Source organism: Bombina bombina, chromosome 5 (assembly GCF_027579735.1).
Source record: "Bombina bombina isolate aBomBom1 chromosome 5, aBomBom1.pri, whole genome shotgun sequence".
Classification (NCBI taxonomy): Eukaryota; Metazoa; Chordata; class Amphibia; order Anura; family Bombinatoridae; genus Bombina; species Bombina bombina.
In genome coordinates this window covers 806,639,956-806,663,116 of record NC_069503.1, presented here as the reverse complement: position 1 = coordinate 806,663,116, position 23,161 = coordinate 806,639,956, and the positions used below count along the sequence as shown (strand labels likewise).

At 38.8% G+C, this 23,161-nt stretch overlaps 1 protein-coding gene across 2 annotated transcripts in view; it reads left to right on the top strand.

Annotated features, from left to right (window-relative positions):
• Positions 1–23,161, top strand: part of GNAL (G protein subunit alpha L) — a 927,952-nt gene that overhangs the window by 643,194 nt on the left and 261,597 nt on the right. The gene's annotated exons all lie outside the window — the stretch shown is intronic.

Below are 23,161 nucleotides of genomic sequence, written 5' to 3'. Positions count from 1 at the left end.
AAAGGACAGGACCTAATAACCACTTGTGACAACGCAGCCTCCGTCTTATACTATCTACCAGGGGAACATTATAATGGCTACTAAGAAATCTACTAAAACCGACAAAAATGGACAATCGTCCAGCAGTCCCTGACATTTTTCTTTGGCACACAAGAATCTTACAAACCCAGATCACCAGGATCCTTGGTAGAAGGTCCCCCATCGACACACCAGCCGCAACAAGACAGCATAACCATGCAGCAACAGTTGTCACTCTTACAAACAACTATGGACAAACTTCTGTCTAAAACGGACATTGCAGACCTGAAGCAGTTCATACAGAATGAAATTACAGCAGTCAAGAAAGAAATTGTTAACAGCTTAGGCTCTAGAATAGAAGACCTGGAAACCAGTCAGGACTCTATTTCTACATTATCTAAAACAGAATCACACCTAACACAACAGGCATCCTTGATATGTTCCCTTCAGGAGAAGGTCGGAGACCTTGAAAATAGGGGGATGAGAAACAACTTGAGAATAAGAGGAATACCTGAAGAGATTACCAACGACTCCCTCCATCCCTATCTGATACAATTCTTTAATATGATCACCAACACTACAACGTTCACAGACTTATCCATAGAACACACTCACAGAGCACTGTGACCACGTCCTAAACCTGCTGCCCCACCTAGAGACGTCATAGTCAAACTACTTCACTACAAAGAAAAAGAGTTAATATGGAAACGCTGCTAGATCAACGCACCCTCTCCAATTTCTGAATAAGGACTTACAAATTTACCAAGATCTGTGCCCAACTGCAATAGAAAGAAGAAAGTCACTGAAATGTATCACCTCGGTGCTTCAGGACCACAAAATTAAATACCGCTGGGGTTTCCCCTTCAGTCTGATCATCCCCCGAGACGGGAAAATGCTGCTGTACAAGGACATCTCAGATCTAAGCAATATCTCAAGATCTCTAGGACTTTCATTTCAACCACCACCGGATCTTTCTGGGGATGTGACCCCATCAGACCCCAACAACCCTTAATCCTTTATTCAAGCATTATCCTGGACAAAAGTCACCATAGGGAAAAAATAGCAGAAGACCTACACTCACTTTATCATCTATCTGTGGAAACGGACGCTCTCCAGATGGCACGATAAGTATTTTTTGCACACTGAGTTTTCCACAAAGTGTATTATGTGTTTCTTTGTTCACCCTATACCATTTTAGATATAAATGTCTTTTCTTTATGGATAACGGTCTATTAATATTGTGAACTCAATTGATCAAGTCTAGAGGATAACTAGACAGATCCGCTTAAACAAATTTGTATATGTCGAGAGACTTTGTTGAGGACCGGTCTCTGAGTTCATCACACATGCGGGCAAATTTGCCTTGGCAATGGGGGGGAGAGGCATCCCCCCATGAATCTTTCTCATCTCTACCTACGAGAGAAGTTATTTGTTTGTTTACATGATGTTATGTTTTTCATAGTTGATATGTTTTTCATGTTTTACTATGTTGAATTGTTTACTTTATATGTATTGTCTTTCCACCACACAGTATATCCACTCCACAACTCTTCAGATAAAAGCCTATATACATCATTAGATAAAACCCCTATTTTTCCTAATTGTAACTCCCATGGCATCACACTCACAAGATCATAAAGGTAACAACTTTTTAAAAATTATAACCATGAGCACCAAAGGTTTAAATTCCCCTAGGAAGAGGTCTACAGCTCTAGCAGACTTCAAACGCCACTCTAGTGATATAGTCTTATTAAAAGAAACTCACTTTCTCAAAGGCAAAGAACCAAAAACATTCCATTCTAAATACGGGAAAGCATACTGTGCCTCACATACAAAAAATTTTTTCCAAGGAGTAGGAATAATAATTAAAGCAAACATCCCCTTTCATGAACTAAATACAGTTAAAGACAGCGATGGAAAATATCTTCTCATTACAGGTCTCCTATATGGCAGACCATATTTACCATAGTTTCTATATATGCACCAGCTGTCAAACAACACAAATTTATTAAACATCTCTCAAACCTAATCTTAGAACATCAAAAGGGTACAACACTAATAGCAGGAGGTGATCTTAACATTCCCTTAAACCCGAAGCTAGACTGTTCCACATAAAAACCCACTACATCGGCTGCTTGGATCACCAAAGTCAATCGTACCCTACAAGAATTAACATGTATTGACATATGGAGAACTTTTCACCCATACACAGAAGAATACACTTTTTATGTTTTCCCACACCAGGTATACACCAGGATAGACTATATCTTCACAGACATCACTAGTATGAGTCTATTCCGCTCAGCAAACATTACACCATCTACTTGGTCAGATCATGCTAGAGTCACATGTTCCTGTGTGGCCTTCCAAACCCTTAAAAAACTTCACTTGGAAAATGGATGATCTGTTAACTAATCCAGAGCTCCAGCTGAGACTCCAAACTAGTATAATAGACTTTTTCCAACATAGTCATCAAGATAATACCTCCCCACAAAACAACTTGGGAATCATATAAAAGTGTTATACAAGGACTCCTAATAGCCCAAAAAGCTCATGTCAATAAACTAAAGAGAGAGAATATAACTAGCCTCCTACAAGAAATTACTCAGATTGAACAGTCCCACAATCAAGACACCACAAACCTAGATACCTTACAACTTCTTCAATCTAAAAGTTTCCTTCTAGCTGCTACCTTAAATAAGGAACAGTCCCAACGACAACTGTTTCTAAAGCAGCAGTCATATATAGAACAAAATAAACCAGGGAGATCAATGGCAAGATATATAAAAAGAAAAACTAACTCTTCCTATATTCTACATATAAAAGACTGTAAGGGAAACGCACAGCACTCATCCCATGACATAGCGGAGACATTCCGCAAATACTACCAGAGCTTATACAATCTAGACAAAACGGGACTGCTCAACCCCAACACTACCAAAGCCTGAAAACAAAACATTAAAGATTACCTCTCTAAACTAAAACTACCCAAACTATCCTCAGTCCAAAAGGCCAGACTTGACGATCCCTTTTCCCTTGAAGACCTTCAAAGAGTAATTAAAGACCTTCAAACTCAAGACCTTCCAACTCAAAAAGCCCCAGGTCCGGATGGATTCATATACAAATATTACAAAATTCATATAGAACACTTAGCAACTCACATGCTATCATATTTTAACAGCATTGATAAATCACACCCATTTGATAAATCACACCCATTCTCGTAACACGCTCTAGAAGCTCGCATAACTGTAATACTAAAACCTAACAAACTACCGGAGCAGACATCGAGTTATTGACCCATATTATTACTCAACACTGACATAAAAATATTTTCTAAGATGCTGGCAAATAGAATAAATACTGTTCTTCCTGAACTAATCAATCTAGATCAAGTGGGATTCATCCCAGGACGGGAGGCGAAGGATAAGACGGCCAGGGGCTTAAATATAATATTTCATGCTCAAAAACATACAGTAATATACCATTAGTTATTCTCTCTACCGAAGCGGAAAAGGCCTTTGACCGTGTGGCCTGGGATTTCCTCAAACTCACTCTAGAATAGATGGGATTTGGACATAAGATAATAGTTCGCATATTCTCCCACTACTCCCAGCCCAATGCTAGAGTTCTTATTAACGGGGATCTCTCTGACTCGTTTCAGATCTCAAATGGAACCAGACAGGACTGCCCTCTGTCCACTTTGCTTTTTACCTGCGTAATCGAAGCACTAGCTGAGAGAATTAGATATAACCCAGACATATCAGGAATAAACATAGGGGACCAAAAATATACTATTTGCCGACAATATACTTTTCACACTCACAAACCCCGAGATCTCCTTACCTTTACTGACACAGGAATTCCATGTGTTTCACACACACACACACACACTCTCTAACTTTCTTATCAACATTTCCAAATCCGAAATTTTGAATATCACCCTACCATCATGCCAGGCCGATCTTGCACAACAGTTGTCCCCATTTAAATGGAACACAAAATCACTTTAATACCTGGGCATTAACTTAACCCCATCCATGGAAAGTTTAGTACAATTCAATTACGACAAAATTAAAAAAGATATAATCACTGACTTATCTAGCTGGCGATCTAAAAAATGATCATGGATGGGAGGCAATAATCTAATCAATATGAACATCTTCCCCAGGATATTGAATATCCTGCAAACAATACCTATCCCACTCCCAGAGAAATAAATTTTTTCACTACAAAAAGCATTTAATGACTTCACATGGAACAAAAAACATCCCAGGATCAATAAGAAAGTCATGTCCATACCTAAAATACAAGGGGGACTGGGGTTACCAGATCTAACTAACTATAGAAATGCCATTTTCCTACAAAGCATAATCGATTGGAATATCCATAAACAACATAAAAGATGGGTTAATTTATATAACGCCATATTTCATGCTCCACAAAACTGACTAGGCCTTGCGGGTCTCTGACTAAACCAGATAAGCATCTTCACCACTCCAACCCGATTATATCGGAAAACTATAGCACCTGGTATAAAATAATGCTTCACTTCCCTCACCTGACATCTAGACCATCTCCCTTAACCTCGCTGATAAGCAATGGGGAATTGAACCTAGGCACACACCGACTGACACATCAATATCCCACGCACCTAACGGAATTCCCAATACTCTGGCCCATAGAAAAAAAAAAACAAATTCAACCCTGAGAAGCCCTGGTACAAAAGGGATTCACATGCTTTAATAATTGGTTCACCTATAGGAGAGCACACAATTTCATAATACACCAACAGTCCAGAAATATGACTAGACCACTAACAAAATGCGAACTCTTGTGTGTAAGAGAACCCCCAATACGACATACCCTATCGATAATATACAAAATCCTAAGTACACCGCCTCCTGATCATTCTATGCCATATTTTGAGAGGTGGGAATCAGACCTCGGAATAATAATCGTCCCAAAGCTATACCCAATAATCACTCAAGCTTCTTTAAAAACTTCCATATCATCCGCAGCGCTTGAGATTAATCTTAAGATTTTGCACAGATGGTATTATACCCCCAAGAGACTACACCGCTTATTTAAAAGATCCAAAAATAAATGTTGGCGATGTGGTCATGTCGGTAGTGACATGGCCAACAAGTGGTGGTGTTGTAACTCGATACAAAGTTTCTGTAGATTCATCATATCTGAGATGGAACATATTCTAGAAGTCCAATTCCCTCTAGACCCCCTAATATGGTTGTTGAACTTACCCCCTAAGATAAAGTATAAACCACTTTTGAAATTATTCTACATCCTAAGCAATAGCAACAAGTTCTTAATAGCAAAAAAAAAAAAAATTGGAAAGCTAGGGATCCACCCACAGAGAAGATGTGGATTCACAAAGTTTCTGAATTGTTACTGTTGGAGGAATTGTATATTCTGAAACAGGACAGGATGGATATTTATGCAGAAATGTTAACGACCTGGGAACAATACCTTAAGAACAAATAGGTTAATTTATACACTTTAATAGATACAATCCACAAGATTTCCTCATACACAATTTGTCATTCTTGTTCATTTTCATTATTAATTGCTTTTCTAAATTATACCGAGTGAATACTTCTCAAAGGAAGCTGACCATGTTCTAATGATGGATCAGACAAGCACATATTCTGCACTTTTCGTTTTTATTGTATGATGTTTTTTATTTCTTTATTTCTGATGTAGTTGAATGTATGTCATACCTCTAAAATTGTTTCGACAAATTGGAGCTGCGCCTCCTCAAATTGTGAACATACATCTCTTCATTGTTCAATACAAATATTTTACCAAAAAAAAAGCGGCAGTATATTGCAAACAAACTTTGCAAACTGTGGTGACGTATCTCTTGATGTAAAAACTGTTTTCAGACAATATATATTTCTGCACAATACTGCCTTTCTAATGCTCATTGGTTTATAAGAACAATTCCAATAGTGCTTAATATTGGCCAATGACACAAGCATAAGAATGTTTTTTATTTTATTTTTAAGGGCAAAAGTTATCATGATTGCAGATGGACAGGGTCACAAGTATAGAACTTGTCTGTCTGCAATTGCCTCTTGTGCATTGTTACATTTTGTCATGCAATGCAACAAGAAAAGTGCTTTCTTGTACAATGCCTCTCCCTGGTCTCACAGAACCAATTGCATGAGAGCAGGGCATGTCAATCGCCCTGAATGAACGAATGTTGAAGTGATTGATATGGGTACCTATCAGGTCGGTGGAGAGGCAAAATAAGCAGTTTCTGCTTCATAAACTTGTGGCTGCCGGCTTTCTCATTCGATTCTGCTCCGCATAGCTTTTATGTATGTATTTTTAAATTTAAAAAAAAATCCACTTTTATCAGAAATGTATGTCACTGGCCTTTCAAGTTTTTTTTTTTGTTTCTTTTTTGCCACCTTATATATATGAAACTGTCTTCACTGAGTTATTTTTAAAGCAATACTTAACTGCCCACCCTAGTTGTACCTGTCCTTCCTGGTGTATGTTTTCCAAGCATGCGTCTTCAGAGACACTGCTATTCATTTTATAGAAGCAGACTCTACAAATAACTTTATCTAGATCAGTACTGCATATTGTATATGCCTGGATTATAATTATACTGGGTATACAATAGACAGCCCCCATATGCTTTTTGTCTCCTGTGCATTGAGCTCATTTGTAATAATCATGGCAACAAATAAATGTATGGTGTAATATTTTTTCCACAGGTGTGATTTAAAAGACACATTTTTGTTTTCCACATTTTATTACTAAATGCAATTGTAGAAATAAAAAACATCATGTGCTAACTGTTAGCTTTGCACAAAACAAACTGCTAATCTCTGTAAGCATGTTTACTGGCCAAAAACAGCCACACTGATTTTATGACATTCCTCCCTGCTTTAGTGTGTAGATGTTTTGTAGAGATTACTAACAAGGCATAACCATGGCACAAATACCCTGGCAGCTCTCTCCATCCTCTCTGATTCCTATGTTACTTCATGAGCTGATATGTTTGCAAAGAAATAGATTGCAGCCCAACTGTTAGTTACATCACTGGATTGTAATGTACAAGTTTAAATAAGTGTTATGTTTTAAATGTCATTATTTAGATCATTCTGTCTTTTAGAATGGACAAAATATTAAGCTGTGTAAATAAAAATCTAAGAATTTAAACTGCTACAATAATGTAGTCTGCGCATTGCTTTTTCAGATCATAATGTATAGGAACTTAATAGGTTGAGATGAGAGAACAAAAGTTCTGTTGAGGATGATGATAATGTGAATAGCAAAGAGACATTAAACTGCAGGACACAGCTTCAACAGAATGGTCACTACTCATGCATTTCCTGCAACTTTCTTCAAACTCATTCTCTTTATTGTAACCTTTTACAAACTCTACATTTTCACACTGGACCACATATTATTGCACCCTATGACAGAAGTAGTGAATATTAAAGGGATACTAAACCCTATTTTTTTTTTCTTTCATGATTCAGATAGACTAGAGCATGAGAATTTAAGCACCTTCCTAATTTACTCCTATTATCATTTTTTCTTTGTTGTCATGCTATCTTGATTTGAAAAAGCAGTACTGTAAGCTTTAGAGCCGGACCATTTTTTGTTCAGCACCTGGGTAGCACTTGCTGATTTGTGGCTTAATGTAGCAAACCAATCAGCAAGCTCTACCAAGGTGCTGAACTAAAAAGGGGCCGGCTCCTAACCTTTTATTACTGCTTTTTCAAATCAAGATAACATGAGAACAAAGAAAAATGGATAATAGGAGTAAATTAGAAAGTTGCTTAAAATTGCATGCTCTATCTGAATCATGAATGAAAAAATGTGGGTTTAGTATTGTATCAATATGTATGAACTACAACTGGAGACTGAGAGACTATCTTATAAACAGTAGCTTTATACAAATATCCCTTTAACAGTTTAGTGATGTTGCTGGCTTTTTCACAGCTGTTTAATGCGTATCAGGGTAGCATACACAATACATATCTGGGGGTTGGCATTTGTATGCATTACATATTTAAGAAGGGCCACATGAATAATACAGAGCAATGCAGCCACTGTAAAGTTTCAGTACTTATCATGCCCTGTCACCCAAAGTGCCAAAAGCCAGCAACATTGCTAATCTGTATATGTGCACCACTTTTGTCAGTGAATGCAAGAATATCCAAGATGGCAATGCCCACTATGAAGATGTGGAGCTTTACCAACCGGCAAAAGTTAGAGGTTGAAATAAGAGAATGGCTTTTGAAGAGAGCTGCAGGAGGCACAGGAGGAAAAACAATAGAATGGCCATTACTAACCTTGCTATTGTAGTTGTACCCAGCAGTTAAATATCCCTTTAAAGGGACATTAAACACTAAAAATATACTAGATAAAATGATGCATTTAAAGAAAAGATTAGCCTGAGAATAACATATAGATGTAGATTTTAAAGTTTCTTTAGCTTTTTAAATATCGACAAAATATGTGTAATATTTGTGTCTATAAAACAATGGGAGCTGCCATGTTGTAACTTAGGTTACCTTCTCTGCTGTGGCCAATTAGGGACAGTTATAAATAGGTCACTAGAGTGTACAGCCAATGGCTGTGTGGAATATATCAGTGTACTGCATTTACATTTCTAACAGGAACTGAATGGAATTACAGGAGAAGGGGACAAAATAAATAATGAAAGTATATTGCAGAAATGTTTCTATTTATACGATATATCATTTTATATAACCATCTAAAAGTGTTTAATGTCCCTTTTAGTGTGTCACACTTGCGGAGCTTTCTAGCATTTTTACATTGGCATTTTTTACTTTTATAGATTTTGCTACATTAGATTTTAACAAAGATTTTTACCTTCAAATTTCGTAACGTTATCTTAACCAGTGGTTCTCAACCTAAGTAACCTCAAGGCCTGGTAAATTTGTCCAGAGCTCAGTAGTCATTAGACTGGTATCACTTACCTGCGGTGTCCAGGTCCAGTCCCATCTGCTTTTTGTCTTGTACTGTCCACTAAACTGCCGCTACATGGGCACACGCACATGTGCAATGGTACACTGACAGGCCTGCACGTCATTTCTTATGTGTGAAATGGTGGGCCTATTGGAGCATGTCAGGTCGTGGCCCACCAAACAGGGCCATCGTGGCCCGTTATTGGGCCACAGCATTGCTGTTGGGAAACCAGCATCTAAACCGTGGCGTCTCATGTTTACACACATGAGCCCTCAGCATGCATGCACACACAGAAAAAAACATATAGACAAGATAAAATATTGTTCATTTAAATGGACTGTGTTTAAAATTTTTTTTAGCTTTATCTGAACTAAAAACCCAATGAAAGTCAATAAATTGTCTGCTTTTTTCAGATATATCCTTTGTACGGTTTAATGTAGGGCTGCAACCACTGATCAGTAAGATTGATCATAAAAATAGTTGTCAACTGATCTTTTTTCTATCTGATTAATCGACTGATTATTATCCAATTACTTGGATAGAAAAACAAGGAAAATACAATGTGCAGGAGTTCATGGGAGTGAAACAACTTGTGCCGTGCAACTGACCAACTAATGACAAACCACCTCATCGATAATGAGATTGACAACTATTTTTATGATCAATCTCACCGATTAGTTGTTGCAACCTATATACCTGTAGTTTTATGACTGTAACAATCAAGCCATGTTATGTTCAATACTACAAATCACGAATGTTATAATAAATCACGCCATCAGGCGCCTTCTGTTTGCATTGATACTGTACTGCTGTCATTTTTCTGATTAGGTTAATAATTACTGTTTTTAAAATCAATAATCTAGTAGATGGTGAGATATTTTTTGTACTTTTTAACCTATGAGATGAACACAACATCTAATATATGTATTCAGACACACAATCATTTGCCTAGATTCTGCCCTATGGTAAAAGTTGTCTGTTTCCCATTTGTAGATCATGAAGATTTAGGGGGGCTAGTTTGATGAGATGGATGAAGTTTAGCATTCACAGTTAATCTTGGAAAGTTGCACAGTTTATAGCAATTATTATAATTTGCTGTTTTGCGTGGAGTAAACAACAGTGCCATCACTTGTCTTACACCTCACCATCAGGTGGAAATGAATATAGTCAGAGTTGCAGACTGAACTTCATGCTTATTTGCATTTCTACACGCACTCTTAATACCGTGGTATAATGCAAAACAAAATTAATATCGTGGAATGACAATTTGAAATGTAAACTGTTGACCTGTATGTATTTTGCTTAGAGCCTACATGTGACTGGTTTTCGAAGAGATATATTTATTTAGGCTTTTTATGAGATTCTATTCATACTAGCCACTAAACCTAACACCCACAAGCCAACCTTACTGATTCTATAGCATGTACACTGGTCAGTTATAGCCAGCTCTTGTGAATTTCCTAAGTGTATGTCCAACTGTAAAAATACAAAAATATAAATATTCTCTTTTCTTAAAATACATGTTTCTGTATAACAGATTAAAGTGTATATAACCTAGGATAAATTATAGCGGTTCATTTTTGTCAATGCCATATGACCATTAGCATTACCCAGACCTCAATACTCATTCGCTTGTGTGAAGTAACAATGATGAGTCCCTTCCTATCGTTTGTACGTAATTAACAAAAAGTGCAAATTAAGGTCTCATTGACAAGGCACATCCACGTCTTAGTCTGTGGGATGAGAGGTTTAAAAAAATGTCCAATGTTTTATTGATCCCAAAGAATTGTATGGGTCCTTTCAGGTTAAAAGGAGACGAGGCCTACAACTGAGCATATATCACTTGCTGATTATTTTATTTTATTTTTTTTACAAAGAACTTGCATAACTAGACATTACCTTAGGTAACTGATGAAAAGGCAAAAAAAAAACAAATATATCCAAATCAGGAATTTCATGGTTGGATTAGCGGCGCATGGGACTACAAGTATAGACTCATTTAAAAACAATAATTACACAAAGAAGAAATTATACAACTGCATATAGTTGCATACAAACAAATTAACAGCATATACTAAACCAAGTATACCTTTAAAGAGACATTAAACACCTCAAGATATTAATATAAATTGTTTAATTACATGTAGTAAAACAACTTTGCAGTATACTTTCATTATTTATTTTGTTCTCATTTCCTGTAATTTAATTCTGAATAATGCTGGATTTGTAATTCTTGTTAAACATAAGTTCAGACACGGCTATATTCCACACAGTCACCAATCAGCAAGCGCTATCCAGGGGCTGAACCAAAAAAAGGGGGCTCTTAACCTTAAATCCTTGCTTTTCAAATATAGATACCAAGAGAACGAAGAAAAATTGATAATAGGAGTAAATTAGAAAGTTGCTTAACATTGCATGCTCTATCTGAATCATGAGAAAAAAATTGAGTTTAAGGTGTTGCTAGGATAATGTTACATAATTCTGCATATAGTGCAGAATTATGTAACATTATTTTTTACGTTTACTGTCCCTTTAACTGCTACCGGTGCAGTTTTTTTTTTAGTAGTTTGAGAACTGCTACTTTCCCCTAAATTGCAAATGACCCACACAGATTTTGAGGCTGTTAAACTGTGACTTCTGACCATCTCACTGCACCCAGGAATGCTACATATTTCCTCTACATTAATCCATTATGTACTATTTTATAGTAATGCATAAGATCAGTGTTAATGTCCTGTGAGTTTGTTAAATGACCCATTACAGAGAGAAATTAATTTAATGTTACTTATTTGACTGGTTGTTAAATATTACCAGATTTTCTCAGTGTGGCAGCACCCTATATTAAGTTTGTTTAAAGTTGTTTTGGACCTACACAGAAACACAAAATAATTGTTCAAATTGTATAATTAAATTTTTTTAATAAAAACAACTTTATTTAAAATGCAAAACTAAATAGGAATGGCAACTACCCTAAAAGAAAATGTAGTTTTGTTTGTGCTTCTTTGCAATTTTAAATTGTTAGTTGGCCTCCATAGCCTCCCATCTGAAGACGAGATGAACTAATGTAGGCTGTAAACATCTAATACAGGATATATAAAAAGCCAACTCCTATGTATGCTTTAATCTGATAAAGGAAAAGAAGTGTGCTTGAAAGTAAATCTCTATCTGGAATAGATTGGTATAGATAGATAATAATAAAATTGTATTATTTTTTTTACAGGTCACAAATCTATTGCTGAAAATAGTTATTGTTGAATATCAGAGCATTCCTTCTGCTCTGTTATGTCTGTAATAGTTTGGAAACCACTTGCACAGTTTCTTTATTCTGAGCCCATATTTAATATGGAATATTATTGAATGTAGTTGGGGAGCACTGGAAAATCACACTGAAAGTCCTGTGATCTCACGGTGAGCCAAGAGTTATATTTTTTTTCTTAAACGGAAAGCGTTCACAGCTGCATTCATTACTTTTGGGAATTCAGAACCTGGCTACCAGGAGAAGACACCCCAGCCAAAGGCTTAAATAGCCCTCACACTTCCCCCAGTCATTCTTTGCCTTTCGTCCCAGGAGGTTGACGAGTTTCGCTGCCTGCTTCATTCTCTCAAGTCCATGTCGGAAGCGCTGCTACTATCTGTCACACTTGAAGGGTCATGTTCCTGTTCCACGGCGTAGATTCCGGTAAGATTGTTTCATTTTACTTTCATCATACTGTAATACAACTGTTTATCCGAGTGAGGCTGCAACCTTTCGGGGTTAACTTTGAGACGCCTTTGTATCTTGGAATCAAGGGTTAATATCAAGGGTTAATTTTGTCTGCTAATGTGTAGTGGCACTTAGGCTCAGGGCCTTTTCTGAACATAACGGCCTATGGCAAGTAACGCGGCCTTTACGTTCTGGCACGCTTTTTCATGGACCGCGCGGTACACCTTGTGACCGGGTGTGGTTACATTTTTGCTCTCCATTTACTCATTCCTGACTGTGTTTGCAATGGGAAAAAAATCTGGTTTACTGGTGTCTAAGTCCTAGGAGGTGGTAAGTGCCCTAGCCATTGGGGGTGTAAGGTGCCGTTGATATTTTTTGATATCTTATTGGTCCAATTTTTTCAGTATCCCAGTTATGGAGGATTCTGATTTTTTTTTTTTGAGACAAATGTCTCTGATTCAGATTCTAATTCTTGCAAAGAATATGAATTGGCCCGGGTGATACATGCCCATCAGTTATGTTCCGAATGCTGTTTTAGAGTGCTCCGTTCCTCAGGATCGGGGATTCAGGGGTCCACTGAGCCGTCCGCCTCTGGGGATTCTGTTTCTCGAGAGGCGCGTTCCCTACAACCGTCCCTTACTACGCATGCCTTCTGGAGGAGGGACTGCCCCTGAGACTTCAGGGGGGCAAACTTTGGGGCCAGGGTCCTCATTTGCCCCGGCGGAGCTAAGTTTTGCTTTTCGTTATAGACTGGCGCGCCTTCGTGTTCTACTGAGGCATGTTTTGGCACTGCTGGAGGATCCCACTCTTAACGGGTTGGTGGATTCTCAGTTTTCTTCGAATGAAATGCACAATTAGACATAAGGGAATGAAGTAATCTTATCGTCTTTTTAATTCAAGTATCCTTTTCCAGTTATGAGCTTGGAGGTATCGAATCCCTGTTGGGCTGGTCCTGCTGGGGTGTCCGTTCTTCCTGGGCAATAACCTGCAGGTTGCCCTATCTTTTATGTTAATCCGGTTAGGATGGATTTTATTTGATTTTAAAGCTTATGTTTGTTATTATATTTCATTTGAAAATTTCTTCTCTGGAATGGATATTCGAGATTTTTCGGTTGCTTTGTTACTTCTGTGGAGGTTTTTTTTTTAAGAGTGAGGACATCTTTTCGTCCTAGGCTTGTCTGTTTGTTTAGCTCTCCCTTCTAGGGGGTGACTTGTGTGGCCTTTGACAAGCCTTTGACAATCCTGGGTGCCCTTTGTTTCAGACTGGTCCTGACGGGGTACAGATCCTTCTATCTTGAGGTCTATATCAGACACGTGGCGCCCGTTGTGCCTGGCTGGTCTGGCTGTGGCACCGAGTGGTTCTCACAACTAATGGGTTGTTTTCCTTGTTCTTCTTTTCAAGTTACAGCTAACATCTAAGAGGACACAATGTTCCTTGGTTTGCTTAGGGGCATGGGGGATTGTATTCAGTCCTCATTGGCCTTTTTAATTTTAGTTAGCCGGGGCTCCATTAAGATCCGCTGCGACATTCCAGTTGGTTCCCGATCTCTGTAGGAACTAGCGTACCCTCCTCCCCATAGGGTGTTAAAGGTTCGGAGGATTTTAGGTCCTTCATTCCTCCAGTTCCTGTGGATTTTCCTTCCAAGGTGTCCTTGGATTTGTCCTTTTAGGATTTGTTCCCTGTTTATATTTCTCTTCCTTTGGCTCAAGGCTGTCTGGACTTTGTCCTGCTTTTCTTGACGGCTTTTGGCCATTTAAGTTAGGAAGTTGAGGGCCTTGCGGCTCTTGCCACTTCTGGGAGTTAGTCGTTTCCACATGGGAACGATAGACTGTGTTGTCTCCTTCTTTCCACTGCTAGCTTTAGCTATGGTTCTTTCACCAGGACTTGGGATGCTTTGCATTCTTCTCTCTTGGGTGTGGCCTACGGAAAGATAATCTGAGAGGATTATGGAGACTAGTCTGTTTCTGAACTCTTTTTTGAGTGACTTTGTTCTCGTAAATATTCCCTTAGACTTGAACTTCGAGAGTGTTGTCTATTGTGCCTTGTGCTCTAGAGTGGCTGCGTGACTTTGTCATTGCCTTGCTCCCTTTTGGTAGGGAGTATGTCTCCTACTAGGGGTGTTCTCTTCCCTTTTGGGCTTGTAATTTTACGAGTGAGTCCTGTACCCGGTTTCCCGGTTAGCCCGGATCACATTCCCTGTGATGCCTGCTCTGCTTCAGACGGGGGGGGGGGGGTCTTGTGCTCCACTGGGGGTATAGTTTATTTTAAAATGGTCCTTGTTCCAGATTCTTGTCCTGATCCTTCTTTGGATGTCTGGAAACTTATGTCCCGGTGGACTGTTCAGGACAGGGTTCTTGTCTCGAATCCTTCTGGGAAGGCCTGGAGATTTTATGATCCTGTTGGAATGATGACCCAGTGTTTTCAGTGGGGGACTGTTTGCTCTTACGGGCAGAATTTGCTTCCCTTTTTGGTGAGGGTGTTTTTCTCTGTTACAATCAACAGTTGTGTCTGGGTGACTCGTCATTCGGCCCTGGACTTTGATTCAGGCTATGGCTTCCTCATGTCATTGTGGGCATGGGCGCTGTTTTTGTCCGTTGCCTCTCCTTTGGGGGATTGAACTACCTTAGTACCGGCGCAGTGGTGTTTTTTTTTTCTCTCTCTCTCTCTCTCTCTCTCTCTCTCTCTCTCTGGATGGTTGTTTTCCTGCCCTGTGTGCAGGAGGTTGGAGCAAGTAAATGTTATTGCTTTTATGCATGGGGGCAGCTTACTGCGGCTCTGTGGCTTGTTCTGTTCCAACTGTTAAATATTTAAGTCTCCCTGTGGTCAATGACAGGGGTATTGTGCCAGGACTTCCTAAGGGGGTCTATTTGCGCTTTTTCTATACCAAGTCATAGAGGGTTCTCCGTGGGAGTGCCCTTAATTTTGGAGGAGCAGATTGGGCTGGCACCCGAGCTCTGTTGGAGGGGGTAAGCTACACACTTATTTTCCATTTCCCAGGGGGCTTGGGGTTTGTGATCTCCTTGTTCCTCTTGTCTATCAGACATGCCTATAGTGGACTGGTCTGGTGCTTGGAGTAGGATCTGAGATCTGTTTGCTTTGCTAATTTAGTACTCTGGTTATGCAAGTTTTTGGTGAGCCTTCCTTAGGGGGCTCTGTTTATCTTTCACGTTCATATCTTGTGGGAAGGTTTGGCTGCATCTTGGGAGTCGTCTTTGGATGACGGTAGAGTGCAGTGTTTTGACTCTTCAGGTTTTGACATCAGATGTTCGCCTATATAAGCTTTGACCGCGAGGCTTGGGATTCTGAATATTTAGATATTCTGAGCTGCTTTTCTGCGGTTTTTGGAGACCTTTGTCTTCAGGTGTCTCTAGGGTGTGGATACACTCTTCTGAGGGAAGTTTCTCTTCTCTGTTCAGACTCCAGGATTTGTGAACCCTTGGATGCTATGCAGACTGGGGTTTGGTTCTGCCTCCCTTTCTTTCTGCTGGATGGTTGGGTTCTTGTTAGTTTGGCCCTGGTTTTCGGGGTTATAACTTTGTGTCCTTGGGGCTCGTTTGTGCCCCACTTTGTGATTCTCTGGAGTCCTTTATGGATCTCTTATCCGTGTCCTTTTCTCCTTTTTGACAGAATCGGTGTTGTAGCCCTTTCTCTAGTAAGGGGTATGTTGTTGAGCTTGTTTGGCTCAGTCGAGTCTAGGTCCTATGGTCTCTAACAATATTATGGACGTCTGCGGGTCAGTGTCTTTGGGCCTTTTCTTTTTTCATTTTTTTCTTGGCTTTGGACAAAGCTGGTTTTTGTTTGTGTAGAAGTTTTCAGGCCGGCTCTTGGTACCCTACCCTTTTTGCATTCAGTGTCCTCTATAGCTTGGATATTGTTTTCCCAAAAGTAATGAATGCAGCTGTGGACTCTTTCGTTTTCTTCAGACGGAAAAAGTCCACAGCTCCCAGCCCGTATTTTTCTGTGGGGCGTCTGTCATTTTTGTTCTTCTGGACCCTTTTTCACCCTGATGTTTCTCCATCTGTTCCTTGTCCCTCAGCAGAATGACTGGGGGATGGGGGAAGTGGGAGGGGTATTTATGCCTTTGGCTGAGGTGTCTGCCTCCTCCTGGTGGCCAGGTTCTGAATTCCCAAAAGTAATGAATGCAGCTGTGGACTCTTTCCGTTTGAAGAAAAGAAAATTATCAGGCAAGCATAATTTATGTTTTAGGTCTTAAGCTACATTTTAAGCACACTAGTCAGAAGACATCCATTAGACAATGTTATTAATTTGTAAATAAAGAAGGGGCATCTTTTTTTATTTCAATTTCAAAGCACATTTACCAGCCTGTGGTCTGATTCTACAAAAAGACCTGGGTGCATGAATGTTGTCAAATATACAGCATAAAAAAGTTGAAGTTGTAGGTAAAATTTGTGCCCTTCTTCAGAACCAGCAAATAGCAAATACAGATTGTGCATTCACTTACACACTCCCTAGAAATTGCACCAAAATCAAGTAAAAAGGTACTAATTGTGCAAGTAACAAGATGAATAGAATGGTTAAAACCACTGCTTTGCTGTCTGTATACTTGCACGCACACACACAAGCATGCGCACGCGCACTCACACACACACAAAATGTAAAATATACCATTGAAAATAAAAAACACATTTTCAATATGCTTTACCCTTTAAACAAAATAACAGATATAATATAATTTTATTCACATCCAGAATATTTCCCCTGTTGATGGAGGTAACTAGTTTTGCGTTAGGCATCCTAGGCTGATGATGTAACGCTATTGCTTTTGTTTCTTGTGAAGTGTGCCTGACAAAGATTTTTTTTTTTGTGACAAGCAGCCTGTTAGGCAATACAGGAACTACCATTTATGATGTTGAATTAGAATTGTCAGGTTGCTTGTTGTTTTGCTTGCATACAAAACAAAATAGCTATAAATAGCTTGTAGTAGGAAAAAAAGGTACTTGTTTTCTGTTTCTTTTTTTTTACAACTACTTGTTTGTTTTTGTTGTTTGGTGCATATCATACATATATTTATGTCCCATGCATTACCTAAAAGGGAAATGTGTTCTGCTTTTTACTGACGTTCAGGAGCTTTACATTAATAAAATTGAGTAAACAAACTTTAACACTTGTGTGTGTTCGTTAGTCCGTAAATGTATGTTAGTTTGACAAAGCTTTTGACTTGTACAGCTCGAGTTCATATACAACTCCTAATGAAGATTTAGTAGTGCAGTGTGTTCTGTTACCTTTTAATGTATTTCTTTATATGTTTACATGCTGATATGTCTGTTATCTAATGTGCTGCAGATGGGGTGAAAGGAATATGAAAATGCTCTAATGTTATAGCATGTTGTTATTGCTCATAGCTATGTGTTTAACCTTTGCAAAGTGGATAAACACATAGTTTGTCGGCTCCAGAGCAGCTGCAAAGCACTACTGGGATCTAGTTGAACATATCTAGTGAGACAATGACAAGAGACAAATGTGTGCAGCTACAAATCACCAGCTAATTCCCAATAATGCATTGCTGCTGAGGATATGTGCATATTCTTCCTTTTTTAACAAAATGTACAAAAGAACAAAGTAAATTTGATAATAGAAGTAAATTTTAAAGTGATTCAAAGGGACAGTAATGTCAAAATTTAAATTAAAGTTAAATTAAATGGGCAGCACATAATGTTTTAAACAACTTTCCAATTTACTTCTATCATCCATTTTGCTTATTTCTCTTGGTCTCTTATAAAAAGTAACCCTAGGTGTGTTCAGGAGCGTGCATGTGTCTTTTTTTCCCTTCTGCTGCTGTGTTTATATCAGTGTTATACATACAAAAACTGCTGACACTCTATGGCAGCAAAGTTTGCAACTAGGCATAATTTTAAACAATATTGCAAACACTGCTGCCAGATGGCTAATGACACGTGCATGCTCCTGAGTTTACCTATAATTACTCTTTTTAACAAAGATTACCATGAGAACTAAGGGAAATTGATAATAGAAGTAAATTGGAAAGTTGTTTAAAATTGCATGATCTACCTACATCACAAACATTTAATTTCGACTTTACTGTCCCTTTTAAAATGACATACTCCATCTGAATCATGCAAGTTTAATGATAAATTTCCTATCATTTTATCTCCTGTGCTTTAAGGCACTATGGGCTTTTTCTTATTATCCCATTAAAGGGATTGCGTCCATTATTACAGTCTCTGGGGCATATGTACATAGTTCCTGCTTGTTTTCCAGGACAGGGAGGTTAGGAAGCTTGTAGCCAGTGGCCCATCAGCATTACAAAGTATTACACTGGCCCACCCGGCTACTTTATAATGCCACCCGACTGGCAAAAGTTTTTGTGGAGAACACTGTGTATGTTTTCATAGTGCTAGGCAGTCCTGCTGTGAAGTGGAATTTGTGCCCTACCCATACATAGTACGTGTTTACTGTCTATCTCTCCTTGCAATATTGGGTGGTGTATTGGGATCCCCTTTCTCTTTAAACTTATATATGTTGGTTTGGGTCTGTGTATTCTTGTGATTTATATGCTGCTTGTATCTTTTGTAATATGCAGGCTGTCTGTACTCTGTGTTATTTGACAGTGTCTCAGATTGTGGTTTGACACTTTTACAGCAATTAAATGTATACTGAATAAGAGTGCTTGATTCCCTGTCTTTAAAGTAATAGATATATTTGTTCGTGAATATCCTTCTCTTACTGGTATATTTTAATATTTTGAGTGAAGGGTCTGCACTAACACTAATTTGTTTCTAAATAATTCTGTAAACTTTGGCTGTTACAATGTTTACTTTTTTTTGCCTGTATTATCATAGTGTGGGGAAAAAATTAAAGGAACATGAAACCCAAAAAATTTTCTTTCACGATTCAAATTTACTTCTATTATCAAATTCATTCTCTTGGTATCCTTTGTTGAAGGGGAAGTAATGCACTACTGGGAGCGAGCTGAAAGCCAATGACAAGAGGCATTTATGTGCAGCCACCAATCTGCAGCTTCTGAGCCTTCTTAGGTATATTTTTCAACAAAGGATACAAGGAGAATGAAAATAAAATAGATCATTGGAATGTCAGTTAAAATTGCATGATCTTTCTAAATCACGAAAAAAAAAAAAATTGTGTTTCTTACCAATAGTGAATCCCTGAAGTTCACCCAGACACAGGCTTACTGCATTTAAGGACAGAACAGGGGTCCCTCTGATCCAACCTGTAGTAATTATTTATATGGAATATTTGTGCTTTAGGTGATTTAGAGAAAAGTACATAAACATCTGAACTATAGCATTCCATTTAGCAGGCTTGCACGCACACACACACACACGCGCACACGCACTCACATTTGTCTGCCCCATAAAAAGTGTGGGCTAGATCCTCAGTATACTTGATGGCTTTTAGGTTTGTCAGCCAACCATCTTAAAGGGAATGAGTTTTCATTAACTTGTTATACCAGTTTTTAAAATGTATGGGGAATTTGCACCATTTGGTTAATTTTTGTATATGAAATAGCTGTATCTGCTAATTGAACCCACAACCTAATCAAATGGGCTGAGCATGCTGAGAAAGCAGACCTCATTCAATTTTGCTCTTAATGCTTAGAGAGAAAAATAGAAAATTAGCATTTTATAATCTCTATGTTCCACCACACACTAGGAGTGTAATTTATTCTCAACCTTCTTTTTTACATAGCTTTTGTATAACCAATACTTAAAGGGACATTAAACCCCAACATTTTCTTTCTTGATTCAGATAGAGGACACAATTTTTAAAAAGTTTCCAATGTACTTCTATTATTAATTTTTTTTCATTCTCATGTTATTCTTTGTTGAAGAGATACCTAGGTAGGTAGCATGCACACTGCCTGAAGCACTATACAACAGGAAATAGTGCTGCCATATAGTGCCCCTGCTAATGTATAACATTGTTGCAAAACTGCTGCTATATAGTGCTGCAGACCCGTGCACACTCTTGAGCTTACATTTCTGCTTTTCCACAAAGGATAACAAGAAAACTAAGAAAATTTGATAATAGAAGTAAATTAGAAAATTGTTTAAAATGTTATGTTCTATCTAAATGATGAAATAAAAAAATTGGGTTTTATGTCCCTTTAAGTATTGCAATTTTCAGTATAGTTGGGGATACAACATTCTATTTCAAATGGAAAAATAAAGGTAAATGAGCTGTTTGTAAACAAATGATATACTCCAGCAAGTAAAATCGATCATTAGGGAACACATTCAAGGGGAGAAAACAAAAATCACAGCAAACTGTCCCTTTAAGGGATTAGACATGTTTTACCATGATTATAGTCCTGCAGTATAAGTGTAAGTCTGATGTACTGTTTACATACCCAGTAAAAAGAAACAATCTGTACACTCTATAATCACTCTTCTTCCCTTATTTCCTGTTTCTCTCTTGTTTTAAAATAAGACAAGGTCAATAGAATAGTTCTATCATTATAGAACTCAATGTAAAGTAGATTTCCTGTAAGGCTGGGGAAGTGATGATCACTTTCTAAAACACTGTGCACATGCTCAGCAGTCTTGCGCATACACGTGCACTCTTAGAGACTGTGTAATACTTCACTTGTGCACATGCTCAGCAGTCTTGCACACACATGTGCACTCAGAGAAACCGTGTAATCTTGTGTAATACTTCACTTGTGCACATGCTCAGCAGTCTTGCACACACACATGCACTCAGAGAGACAGTGTATTCTTGTGTAATTCTTCACTTGTGCCCATGCTCAGCAGTCTTGCACACACATGCACTCAGAGAGACCATGTAATACTTCACTTGTGCACATGCTGAGCAGTCATGTGCACACACATGCTCTTAGAGAGACCATGTAATACTTCCCTTGTGCACATGCTCAGTAGTCTTGCGCACACACATGCTCTCAGAGACTCTGTAATGCTTCACTTGTGCACATGCATTCAGAGAGACCGTGTAATCTTGTGCAATACTTCACTTGTGCACATGCTCTGCAGTCTTGCGCACACACATGCTTTTAGAGAGACCATGTAATACTTCACTTGTGCACATGCTCAGCAGTCTTGCACACACACATGCCCTCAGAGAGACTGTGTAATACTTCACTTGTGCACATGCTCAGCAGTCTTGCGCACACGCGTTCAGAGAGGCCGTGTAATCTTGTGCAATACTTCACTTGTGCACATGCTCAGCAGTCTTTCACACAAACATTCTCACAGAGAGACTGTGTAATACTTCACTTGTGCACATGCATTCAGAGAGACCGTGTAATCTTGTGCAATACTTCACTTGTGCACATGCTCAGCAGTCTTGCACACACACATGCACTCATAGACCGTGTAATCTTGTGTAATACTTCACTTGTGCACATGCTCCGCAGCCTTGCACGCACACATGCACTCAGAGAGAACATGTAAAACTTCACTTGTGCACATGCATTCAGAGAGACTGTGTAATCTCGTGCAATACTTCACTTGTGCACATGCTCAGCAGTCTTGCACACACTCATGCACTCATAGACCATGTAATCTTGTGTAATACTTCACTTGTGCACATGCTCAGCAGTCTTTCACACAAACATTCTCACAGAGAGACTGTGTAATACTTCACTTGTGCACATGCATTCAGAGAGACCGTGTAATCTTGTGCAATACTTCACTTGTGCACATGCTCAGCAGTCTTGCACACACACATGCACTCATAGACCGTGTAATCTTGTGTAATACTTCACTTGTGCACATGCTCCGCAGCCTTGCACGCACACATGCACTCAGAGAGAACATGTAAAACTTCACTTGTGCACATGCATTCAGAGAGACTGTGTAATCTCGTGCAATACTTCACTTGTGCACATGCTCAGCAGTCTTGCACACACTCATGCACTCATAGACCATGTAATCTTGTGTAATACTTCACTTGTGCACATGCTCAGCAGTCTTGCGCACACACATGCATTCAGAGAGACCATGTAATACTTCACTTGAGCACATGCTCAGCAGTCTTGCGCACACACATGCATTCAGAGTGACCATGTAATACTTCACTTGTGCACATGCTGAGCAGTCTTGCGCACACACGCATGCATTCAGAGAGACCGTGTAATCTTGTATAATACTTCACTTGTGCACATGCTGAGCAGTATTGCGCACACGCACATATGCATTCAGAGAGACCACGTAATCTTGTGTAATACTTCACTTGTGCACATGCTGAGCAGTCTTGCGCACACACGCATGTATTTAGAGAGACCATGTAATCTTGTATAATACTTCACTTGTGCACATGCTGAGCAGTATTGCGCACACGCACATATGCATTCAGAGAGACCATGTAATCTTGTGTAATACTTCACTTGTGCACATGCTGAGCACTCTTGCAAACACACACATGCATTTAGAGAGACCATGTTATCTTGTGTAATACTTTACTTCTGTCGTAAACCTAAGATAAATGCAATGTATCAGGGTGAA